Here is a 12,685-nt window from a genome sequence, read left to right as displayed (position 1 = left end):
ACATACCATGGCATGAGCCAGCGGTGGCCTCGTGGACGAACCACAGCACCAGTCGTCGGTGGTCAGGCCATACAGTACTACGCATGCATGCATGGGATGATGGGCCTCACGCCTACCCTCACTCACTGTCACTGACTCGCTCGCACAGTCGCACGGCCACGGACAACGCTGTAAATGAACTCTGCTGATCTGATGACCACCACTCTAACTGAGGGCCGACTAGCGAGGAACACTACCAGTATCGTCGTCACAACTGCATGTCCTGATCGATCATCGCAGATGAGATCAACATTAATGCTGCTGCATGTGGTGGTGCTTGCTGCTAGCTTGGACTGAATGACCGATCCATCTGTCCGTCTCTCAAATCATCGTTGTCGTCGTCCATCCATGCAATGCATGTGAGCAAGCATGGCCCACATTCGCCTGCCTCATCCGTCATGATCCGTCAAACAAATGGATTTACTCCATGCGATCAGACCGGGCTCCATCATCAATCCAGGCCCCATTTTAGTGAAGCAGTTTTCCCCTTCAGCTCCACGAACAAGACATGGGCGGATTTGGGCCTAGAGCTAGGTGTGGCCCAAAAGTAACTCTTATACTATATGTAAATTTCTAGCTTGGCCCAAGGCGTTGGGCCAAAGTTTCACTCCTCCCGACCCGACACAGACACCCGACTCCTCTGATCCCGTCCCTCGCAATCGACTCCGTCTCCTGCTCTCCGCCCATCACAATCGAGAATCGACTCCGTCTCCAGCTCTCTGTGCGCCGCCCGCCGGTCATCGATGGCGACTCTCCCCTGCCGCAAGCTTGCGGCCTGCCCCTGCTGACTACCGCGGTGACTCGGCCCCTGGTCCCTGTCGCAGCCCGCGGTCGGCGGTCAGAGGCGCTGGGGTCCTGACCAGCCGCAGCGGCGTAGCCTGTAGCAGTGCAGCCGCACGCCCGCACCGAACGTCTGGTCATGGCCGACGAGCACCGAGCAGCAAGCCGTTGACCCGGCATCTCCGTCGCGCTGTCTGCTCTCTGTTGTTCGCCTGTCCGGGTCCGGCCTCCTATATGGCACTGTGGCTTGTCTGCCTGTCTTAGGCTTTTGAGCTCTAGTAACTTGCAGTTCCCTCATCCTCGAATCCATTCCCATGTTCTTCTCTATCTATAAACTCCATGAATGAGTAATTGATTAAGTCAACAGGGTTGTACAAGGAGGAGGATCAAGATATTAAAATCCTCCCCCATGCTCCAATGCCAATTATACCATTAGTGCCAAAAACCCAACTTTCTGCGAACCAAACATCATTAGTTATTTTTTAACAACTTTCATGTTTTCATGAATTATATCGTGGATTTAAGTATAAACTTATACATTTATAAGATAGTTTTGCAGTAGACCCGATGGAAGCCTTCGCGTAGGCGGTATATAGGCTTTGGAAGTGGCCCTAGGCATCAAAATCGACGAGCTCCGCCACCGGAACAACTATCATTGGAGTTAGCAGGAACAGTAACCCATTTCAAAAAAATAGCTCTACATGTAAAACTCTCTAAAACATACTTAAATCGGACCTTTGCTCACACATAAGCCTATTAGAGTAAGTTAAAGCTAGGAGAAGCAGATGTTTTCGAGTTATCTAGGTATATAGTGTGATTTTTATAGATGAATTGAAACACTTTACGTCATCGTCGTGGAAGGAATCTACATGCTGAAGGTTATATAGGTAAGCGAACGATAAATTGTATATACTGTTCCGGCCCTTTTTGCTAGTTATTTAAAAAACGTACTTTCCTTGTCAAAAAGAAATATACGTACTTGCTCTTAAGTGCTCCACTCCATCACGACTTTGAACTAACGGACCCGATCCAGCCCAATATCTTCAGCATTGGAGCCCACTCTCCCAGCCCACAAGTATCAATCCTGTGCATGTCTCGGAGTCGGGCTCCACAGCCCACTTACACTGAAAAAAAAAAACTAAGTGACGGAGGAAACAAAGCACACCAAACTACCAAACCAACAGCGACAACAATGCCGTTCCCCGTGCGCCTCCCGCCACCATCAACCACCGCAGCCGTGGCCGCGGCCGCTGCCACCGTCGGGGCCGTACTCGCCGCCGTCGTGCTCCGCCGCTACCTGTCCGCTTCCCGCCACCACCCACCAGCCGGCTTGTCCATGTCCGCGGCCGCCGGAACAGCCACCACGCTCGTGGCGTACGACAAGTCAGCCAGGAGCAGGAGCTGCTGGCCTCCGCGGCCGGTTCCGTCGCCCTAGGGGAGGGCGAGCCTGTCGGTGAGGTCGCTGTCACGCTCGCCTACGAGGGCGCGGGCTTCGACGCCGCCGCGTATATGAGCGCGCTCCGGGCGCGCCGGTTCGGGAGGTGGATGCTCTGGACGCCCAGAATTGGTTCCACGTAGGATCTCATCGCGTGGTGAGTGCGATGTCTGGCTTCGCGCCTGGGGATTGGGTTTTCGTTTGATCTTATTTTACTCTGTTTGACTTGCCGTCAGCTCGTGTTCGTAGGAACTTTGCAAAGCTACCGGTGGGCGCTGTGTGCGTTGCCGACGTGCAGTTCAAAGGGAGAGGTGCGTATCATTAGGGGCTTGCTTTTTTCCGTAGGCCTAATTTGGAAACTTCAATTCTTCCGGGATCCCGAACTTTTGCCGGAGTGGAAAATCCATGGGGATATCATTTTAGTTATTATCTTAATTCTTTGGGGGGTTTTCCATCCATGGGTTTTGCTCCCCCTTGCTTCCTAAAGGAGCCTGTGTTTTGGACCTCATGAATTGCAACTTGGATTACGAAGTTATCGAGTTTTTTTAGGCGAGATTGATGGTCTCTTCAACTTATTATGATATCATTGATAAGATGATGAAACTATCTGCTGAATGCTGTGTAATCTTTAAGATCAATTGCTTGAAAATGCAGTCTTAGTGAACACAAGTGGAATCTGGCTGTAGGGTGACACCTCTTTATCAAAATAACTGTTTTAATTGATTCTACCTTTTTGTGGCAATTAAAATTCATTGGTTTAACACATTCTTAACTAGTTGACTAAACCAGATCATACATGCATTTCATTTTTTTCTTTGATCTTTGTAATCACATAATTTTAGTACGCACTATGTGCTATTGAGAGGTAACAAATTTAATCTTTGTTCATGAATCATGCAGGCCGTTCAAAGAATGTGTGGGAATCGCCACCAGACTGTCTCATGTTCTCTTTCACATCACAGATGCAGGATGCACGGAAGTTGCCCCTTATGCAATATGTTGTTTGCCTTTCTATTACCGAAGCTATCAAGGAACTATGCCGTGCCAAGGTTAGGTTATAATTCAGTGTACCCATGTTTGCTGCTTATTGATTGTATTGTCAGTCCCCTATTTTCATTAGGCTAACTACCTCAGTTACCATTTCAATCTGCCTTTGTGATAAAACTCAGGGACTACCAGAACTTGATGTGAGGATAAAGTGGCCTAATGATCTCTATCTGAAAGGATTAAAAGTTGGTGGCATTCTATGTACCTCATCTTATGAACCCAAAGTCTACAATATTTGTACCGGTAAAACATGCATTTTCCAATTTTGCTGATTCTAAGCATTTAATCTCTTTTTTTTCCTTTGACAAGGATGGGATTCCTTTGGTCTTAATCAGGTGTTGGTTTAAATGTTGACAATGCGAAGCCTGCCACATGCTTGAATGCTGCACTTCAAGAGGCAAATCCTACGTCACCCATATTGAAACGAGAAGACATACTGGCATACTTCTTCAATAAATTTGAAAATCTATTCGAGATCTTCTTGAACCAAGGTCCTTTGGATTTCATTTCCCCCCATTTTTGCAGTACATGACCACATCCTTATTAGAATCGTGGCTGTTGATGTATATGCAGAGTTGGTTCCTTTCCTGACAATGGATTCAATGATAATTTTGTGTTTGCTGTAGAGATTGATTATTTTCCTATTACTGATTTAGATGCTGACAAAACATGTTTTAAACTTGACTGTAATTATTTTTTCAACTCTAGCCTGCCCCAACTTGCTTGGGACTAAAAGGCTTTGTTGTTGTTGGTAAAGTTGTGTACTTAACATCCTCAAATTCCAATGCAGGATTTCAGGCTCTTGAGGAGCAATACTATAACTCATGGCTTCATAGGTATGGACTATTATCTCAATATATACATGTTCATTGGACCTTATTATGAAGTTTTGCTCTGAACTAAATTTACTACCACTTGGATTTTAAGTGTTCATCGTAAATATTTGAAGAGAGTGCTTGCAAGATAATATGGTCTATCCTTGGTATGTGCTACCATATGTGAAAGAGATTTGCACTTTTCATTGTTATGTAGTGTCCAGAGAGTTGTCGTACAAGATGCACATGAAAGCAAGTCAGGCAGTGTCGTCACCATCTAGGTTAGCACAAAACAGAACTGTTATGGTTGAATTGATATTTTCACTTACCTAATAATGGTATTAATCGTTTCTAGGGGTTAACACCAACTGGGTACTTATACGCTATTGGCGAAGATAACAAAAGCTATGAGTTACACCCAGATGGCAACAGGTATTGCCTTCATCCATTAATTTTTTTTTGTTCTATATATCATTACTTCGTATGTGTACCATATTCTGTATGCTTCTCATCCTATATATGTTCTCAACATGTAATAGTATGTTCTATCAAGAACTATTCTTTGTCAAGAATGGCATTTGACATAGTACCATTTGTTTGCAGCTTTGATTTCTTCACTGGTATCGTGAGGAGAAAGATGGAAGCTTAGGGTATCATCAATCAATACAATAGGATGCATGGATAGGTTCAACAAACTGTACAAATGGATGAAGGCTTTTAAGCATGGAATGAGAACATGATTTAAGCATCAGCACCTTCATCTGTATCCAAACCTTGTTGTTGGAATAAATATAAGGAATGCTCTTATAACAGTTCTAACTGCTGCTTTGAGATCTGAAACATGAACAAGTGCCCCAGCCTTGTACTTCCATTTGCGACGGCTTCCAAAAACAATTAAGGAGATGATCAACTGCGACTGAAACATGGGCATGAGTTCAAATTTCAGGTGAAGAAATTGCAATGACTGAAGACTCTTTACTTGAATGATTCATAGGAAGAATGCAGGAAAATTATGAAGCGTATCTGCTCTGTTGCTAGGCGCATAGCTTCTTCGGGAGTGTTTGGGCACATATTTTTTTGTGGGAACGTTTGGGCACATATTTGGTTCTGCTATAGCTGTAAAACTGTGATTTTTTTTTGGTGAACTCTGAGTTGGAAATCTACAAGATTTGTAGCTGTCATGTATGAGTTAGAAAGCTGTATTTGCACAGGTACTTATATAACTGAAAGGACATGATATGCAGTTCCATGTTGTTGTTGGCTTGTGCTGTCGTCTGCATAAGCATAACTGCTATGTGTTCTGTGGGCAAGGCGGCCGTATACCGGGACTAATGACGCCATTGATCGGTTTGCATAATTATCACTTTATCAGCACACAAACATGGGCACACAGAACTTGAGCACACAGTTCACTCTCGCAGCATCAATCCGAGGCAAATAAACCATTTACTTATACTCCCTCGTCCCCAATTAACTATAGTCATTGGTTTTCGTGCCAAAAATTGACTGGATTAGAAGAACATACGTTCAACATTTCTTCAAATAAATTTATTGAGAAACTAGATTCAAATATCTATCAAAATGATATTAATTATGTATTATAAATATTAATATTTATATATATATTATTTAGTTAAAGTTGTTTCTCGAGATGCGAGAACGACATATATTTAGAGAGGGTTGGAGTATATTTATATATATATAATTATTAATTATATTTAAATAATTCCTTGGCGTGGCTACCTAACTAGTCCAAATTAGTTCGTCTGCTCCACCCATCCCCGTCCGCCTCTCTCGCTGCTCCCCTTCCTCTCCCGTAGGCGCTCTCCCGCAGGGCCGCAGGAATCCGAATCAATAAGGTCAGCTCCAATCTTAGCCTATATGGCAGCTTGGTTTATTCTCCCTCTTTTCTTCTTCTTGGAGCGGAGGCTATCCTTTAGCTTGGGAATCTCACCTGCATGCTTCGTTTTTTAGCTAATCCACTCCGGCGACCTAGGTCTCTTGGCTTGCCCACTGGTTTGTAATGGCGTAGGATGATCCGGTTGTTTCTGCTCAGTGACTGCACGAGCACCTAGGAGCACGAGCACCTAGGAATGCCTGATGTCAAGGTAAAAAAAAGTCATCTAGTTTGCATGTTCACATTCAGTTCAGAGATACTTAAATAATGCTTCCTTCATAAACAAAAAGTTCAAAGATACTTCTTCTATCCTGTGCGTCAGTGGTATGTGGAGAACATAACAGTATGATTGTTTGTCAATTTGATCTTACTTCCAGAAAGAATTAGAGAGTTAGAGACAGATGTGGTTTGTGATAGTTAACAACTTGTTTTAGGTTTTGGATGCTTCCTGGTACATGCCAGTAGAGAACAGGGATCCATGGGAAGAATATCAGGTTTTCAGCATCAGCTGTAACGTGTCTCATTTTCCTTTTTGACACAATTGTTGGAGCAAAAGTGTTCTTATATCTTCAGGTGGCACACATCCCTGGTGTGCTATTCTTCGACTTAGATGGCATAGTTGATCGGACAACTGATGTGAGAAATATTTCTGGATATACCTTACATCCTCATTTTTCCCCATTATTTTAGTTGAAGTAGATAAACAACAAGGATTTCCTAAGGTGGTTGTGGTTCATACAGCTTTGCAAATCTCATGTACTTAAAGTTAGATTTTGCCACCAACTGGAGACTGATTCTTTCAATTAGTTTCGCAATATAGTAGTAATATAGAGCTTGTTTTCTTTTCCTAAAGCATAATATGTTTACCCTATGATATTGTTTCAGTTACCACACATGTTGCCATCAGAAGAGGCTTTTGCAGCAACAATTTCTGAGCTGGGTATAAAAAACCAGAATAAAGTTATTGTTTATGATGGAAAGGGATTCTTCAGTGCACCTTGTGTTTGGTGGTAAGCAGAAGTCTGTTCTAGTATCCACTTCATCAAAATGATGAAACCAGTAGAAACTTGCTATTCAGTTGTGCTGATAATATAAAAAGTGATCAAAATTAATGACGACCTTGTCAAGGATACTATTTTCTTTGATATAAGAGTGATCTGATTGTTTTACTTAACTAACATGATTTCCTTCAAGATGTTTAGGATGTTTAGAGTGTTTGGACATAAGAAAGTCTGGGTATTAGACGGTGGTTTACCTCAGTGGCGAGCTTCTAGGTTCAATGTGTAAAATGCGCCCTGATGATGCAGTTCTAAAATCAAATGCTGCAAATAAGGTTGTCGAAAGGGTTTATAATGGTGAACAGGTGAGCTAAAATGATGCTGTCCATATAATTACTAAATATTTTTTTGCTTATTGGATAATTACATTTTTTTTTGTCCGTGCAGACAAATACAATCACATTTCAGACTGAATTTTAGCCTAATCTATTCTGGACACTAGAAAAGGCTAGTAACTTTTTTTACCTGAAAGTATTAGCCTTGCATGCTTAGATTGAAATATGTATCAGTCTGCTGGTCATATGAACTCTTTTGCTTTCTTTAATTTTACATTGATGCCTCAAAAATTTGGTGGAACTCCATAAATTTGATCAACTCTGGAGTAATAGGATCAACTCCGAATTCTGTAAATATAATTAACTCAAAAAGGAGCTATGAAGATCATCACTAAGTGAAACATTAATGTTATTCCCATGCAAATTGAGCTGTTTGATTCATGCAACAGGTTGCACATAATGTCACTGCTAAGACTTACTAACAAATAGATGCCAGAGCAAAGGGCAGGTAACATATTTAGTTACACAAACTATAGCAACTAGAAATTCTGATGCTAACTGAATATGATTTGCAAGTACAAACTTAGGTTAGTAAACACAACGCTCCAGTTCAAGCAAGACTCCGCCCTCACTCTGAATTCAAATGAATTACATTAAACTGTTAGATGTATAGATGAAAATATATTTCACCATTTGTGAATCTGCTAATTCTCAAACTAATTGTTAAAAAGATGCATTATATGCATTGGCAGCTGATGGCATTTGTTTGTTATTGACCCCTCTTCCTAAGTTGCCTGTGGTTTCTTCTTGTTCTGAAGAAAATTACCCACATTCAAATTCGCAGATTTAATGGTGTAGCACCAGAACCACGGAAAAGGGTAAGAAGTGGACATAGACCAGGAAGCATCTGTGTTCCATTCCCTGAGGTTGGTATGATTCAAAGATTCAGTACATCATATGATAGTTGGATAACCATCAATTGCTAAGAAATGATGATGTTTGACTTCATCCCAGATGTTTGATGCTGCACCAAACCTTCTCTCTGCAGATGAGCTGCGGCAAAAGTTTCAGCAAGCAGGTCTCCATTCCGTTGCAACTCATTTTAATAATCTGAAACAATTTTTCCAAATTTCAAATATGAGAAGTAGAGCAAGAATACCGATAATTTAACATTTCAGATCTTTTAGAAATTGAGTATTTCTTAGGGATCATGTACAGAAATTCTGAAAAGTTTGCCAAGCAATAACAGTATGGTGTATTTGGTGTTTCTTCAGGAATTTCCCTAGACCAACCCATTGTTGTCACTTGCGGATCTGGTGTGACTGCCTGCACACTTGCTCTGGTCTGGAATCTTCCCTATTCATCTTGGATTTACCAGGCACTAGCAAAGCAATCCCTAATAATATCTCTTTTTACAGGGGCTCTACAGGATTGGAAAGCATGATGTTCCAGTTTATGATGGATCTTGGGCAGAATGGGAAGCACAATCAGACTCTGATTACCCAAAAGTCACCGCTCCTGCTTGTTAAAACTCACAAGCTCTGAAAAGACTAATACACTTTGAGCATCTTGGACCATTCAGTTTAGATTGTCAGCAAGATGACATTATGTTGTAACAAGCTTTTGCACTAAATAAAGGCGAATATTATATGGACGAGAAATGTGCAATATGTTTTATGTTGTCCTGTCACAAAAAGAGATGAAAGGGGACATGTAAAGCAGGACATAAAGTGTTGCCAATTCCTGTGAGTCGTGACCCCACTGTCAGCATCAAACTTATGGTTGACATATACTAACTACTAACGTTAATATTCAAGGAACATATGCTTGAAAACAACACCGACTGATTTTATTCACCATTGTAAACATTGTATTTACCATACAGATTAGTATCATGATCAACGTATTTCACTATTTTGTATCTAAATCAGGCAAATTCTTGTAAATTGAGGTCTAATGTATCTAAACAAGAGTGAAACCTGAGGCTCCCAAGTAAATTGCACTAGAGTGAGCCTGCTGGATTCAGCTAATATTAGCTTAAGATTTCTGTGAATATGGCAGCAGCAGCACCAGATTCCAAATCATCCAGCACAGGTTTCGCGTAGGTGCACTTGTGTCATCCCAGAAGTGTCCTCGTTATCACTGAACATTGTGGGTTCTCCAACATTCGATCCAAGATCATCAGCTACCATAAAGGCACGAGCACCATCCTTGTGATTCACCCAGCTGTATCCACGGCCTTTCACAACACCACGACTACTCATAAGTGCCCTAACGGCTGAGGCATCACCATGTCGACCCAAGGTAGCATATATGTTTGATAGAAGCACATAAGGTGATGGATTCTTTGGATCAAGGTGGAACAGATGCTTGGCAGCAAATTCCCCCAACTCAGCATTGTGATGTACAACACATGCAGCTAGAAGAACTTACCACAGTATAGGATCATCCTTGTATGGCATTTTATCTATCACAGCCTCAACTTCAGCAAAACGGCTAGCTCGCCCCAGTGCATCTATGAGGCATGTATAATGCTCAACTAATGGTGTAATCCCATAGTTGCTCTCCATGGAATTAAAGAATGTAATCGCTTCATCAACGAGCCCAGAGTGACTGCATCCTGTCAGGACAGCAATGAAAGTCACACTGTCAGGCTTCTGTTTTGTGGTTAGCATGTACTCAAACAATTCCACAGCTTTCTCTCCAAAACCATTCTGAGCATATCCATGGATCATCTCATTCCATGCCACTATGTTCTTCATAATCATGCAGTTGAAGAAAAGGCGTGCATCATCCATGTTGCCACACTTAGCGTACATGTTGATCAGGGAACTGCCAACATAGACATTCTGATCATAACCATCCTTCAGAACCTGAGCATGTATCTGCCTACCTTGAGGTATGGATGACAATCTAGCACATGAATTGATCATACTAGCATAAGAGGATTCTGTGGGGAACATTCCATTTTCTCGCATCTGCTTGAAGAAATTGAAGGCCTCTTCATTCAAAGAATGGATAGCCAAACCTGAGATCATGGAATTCCAACATACCACGTCTCTCTCGGTCATCACGTTGAAAATGATCTGTGAGACACCAACCTGACCACATTTTGAATACATATCAATCAAACCACTCGCAACAAACATGTCATTATGAAGCAATAGTCTTACTAAAGCAGAATGCACTTGCTTGCCCAGTTCCAAAATTCCTAATCTAGAGCATGAACTGAGGATCACAGCCAAAGTTGTCCGGTCAGGTTGCACATTTTGATGTTGCATTCCCCTAAACAACTCGATTGTGTCTTGATGCAGTTCCTCCTGGCTGTAGCCGGATAAAAGGGTGTTCCACGTAGTCACAGTTGGCTTTGATATCTTGTCAAACATTGCACGAGCAGATGGAACATCCCTTGCCTTAATACAAGAAGCAAGCATGTTACTGTAAGTTACCTCATTGGGCTCAAAACCTGACTCTTGCATAAAGTCCAGTACTTCCAAGGCCCTCTCGTAGCAACCTAGTTGACCATATCCAGTTATAAGAATGTTCCAAGAAACAATACTGACACTGGACATCGACTCAAAGACTTCCATGGCCTTGTCCATCTTCATACCCTTTGCATACATATCAATCAACGAGTTCCCCAAATGTTGGTCCGATCCAAAACCTTTTCTGACAACCAATGCATGAATGGACTGTGCAAGCCGGATTGCACGAGCAACATTATAGTCACCAGCGTAGGCATGCGCACACGCGCCCAGAACACTGGAGACAGCTACCGGATCAACACGAATCCCGCTCTTGCTCATCCGCGCGAACAGCCTGAGGGCATCGTCGACGGCCCTGCTCTGCGCTAGCCCGCCCATCATCGCCGTGAACGAAACCTCGTTCGGGCTAGCCATCCCGTCGAACAGCCTGACCGCGTCGGCGACGCTCCCGCACTTTGTGTACATGCCGAGAAGCCCGTTCTCGATGAACTGGTTCCCGTCAAGCCCGACCTTGACGGCGAGCACATGGCAGCGCCTCCTGTCACCGAGCGTGGCCACAGCACCGCACGCGCTGAGCACGCTGGCGAGCGTGAAGTTCGTCGGGGCGAGGCCCTCCTGCAGCATCCCCTGGTACATCTCCAGCGCTTCCGCCGGGGAGCCCGACCGCGCGACGACGGCGATGACGGTGTTCCAGGAGATGGCGTTCCGGTCGAGCATTTGGCCGAGCAGGTCCCTGGCGGCGGCGAGGTCCCCCACGCGACAGGCAGCCGAGATGGCGGCGTTGTAGGAGTAGACGTTGGGGCGGGGCAGCGCGCGGAAGGCACGGAGCGCGTGACATGGCAGGCCCGAGAGGGAGTAGAGCTCGACGAGGCGGTTGAGGAGGAAGGTGTCGGCGGCGAGGCCGGCGGCGAGGACGCGCGCGTGCAAGGCCTTGGCGTGGGCTCGGCTGGGCTTGGGGCCGCCGCTACGCTTGATGCAGACCCGGAGCACGGCAGCGAGCTGGGCCGCTAGGTTGGCCATCACAGCGAGAAACCAGAGGAGTGGTCTGTTTATATACAGTATGTACGATGCAACGTGAACAGAATAATCAATTCTAACAACATATAATTATGTAAACCACCTTTGTTAAAATATACAAAATTGATTTTTTATATGGCCAAAAGGCGTCTGGAATAAAAAATCATCATGGAACCATCAGACATTTTAAGAGGCCAGTATTAACTTAAATTGAGTTATTATCATAAAATAATTATTCAAACAAATGCATCATTTTGAGCAACAAACACTAAAAGGAACTGTTCATAAGGAAAAGTACATTAATACAGTATTAAAATGATAATGCTACAAAACACTCGAGTATTTTGGAGCAATCCAACACTAGAATTTTCTCTTCTCCATCGATCTCCGCCCTCTCCCTCTCTTCTTCTCTAATTCTGGCGGGCTTAGAAGAGGCTCGAGGTAGGCAGGCCGGCTAGGCGGTGGGGATGGTGAGGAGGGTGGCGTTAGGGTTCCGACGGCGGATGAGGTGGCCAGTCCATGTCGGGGCGAGGGTCGCATATGGCCATGACGGCGGTAGGAGGGGGGGTAGAAGAAGGAGGCCGCGGCTGGCGCGGTGGGTGAAGAAAAAATTGAGTGTTCTAAGGGCAGTCCCAACGAAAGAAACTAGTAGTTTCTATAATATAGGATACCGCACCAAAAAAGTACTGTTTTCCAACCCATGGTTTCTATGAGTAATAACTATTTTCTCTTTCTCTCTCCCAACTCTATCTTTTCCTCCAATGGAAGTGCGACACGACCTCCCTAGAAACTAGTGGTTTCTCTCCAATGACGATTTTATGGTTTCTTAGTGCATTG

The 12,685-nt window shown here is 43.7% G+C and overlaps 3 pseudogenes; 2 read left to right on the top strand and 1 right to left on the bottom strand.

Annotated features, from left to right (window-relative positions):
- Positions 1-1,833: 1,833 nt before the first annotated feature.
- Positions 1,834-4,782, top strand: LOC136509935 (biotin--protein ligase 2-like; annotated as a pseudogene).
- A 1,357-nt stretch (positions 4,783-6,139) lies between these two features.
- Positions 6,140-8,875, top strand: LOC136509937 (thiosulfate/3-mercaptopyruvate sulfurtransferase 1, mitochondrial-like; annotated as a pseudogene).
- Positions 8,876-9,427: 552 nt separating this feature from the next.
- Positions 9,428-11,851, bottom strand: LOC136511770 (pentatricopeptide repeat-containing protein At4g20770-like; annotated as a pseudogene).
- Between the last annotated feature and the right edge of the window lie 834 nt (positions 11,852-12,685).

This window comes from Miscanthus floridulus, chromosome 16, assembly GCF_019320115.1.
Source record: "Miscanthus floridulus cultivar M001 chromosome 16, ASM1932011v1, whole genome shotgun sequence".
NCBI classification, from domain to species: Eukaryota; Viridiplantae; Streptophyta; class Magnoliopsida; order Poales; family Poaceae; genus Miscanthus; species Miscanthus floridulus.
The sequence above is the reverse complement of the archived record's forward strand: the minus strand, read 5'-3'. Positions and strand labels throughout refer to the sequence as shown.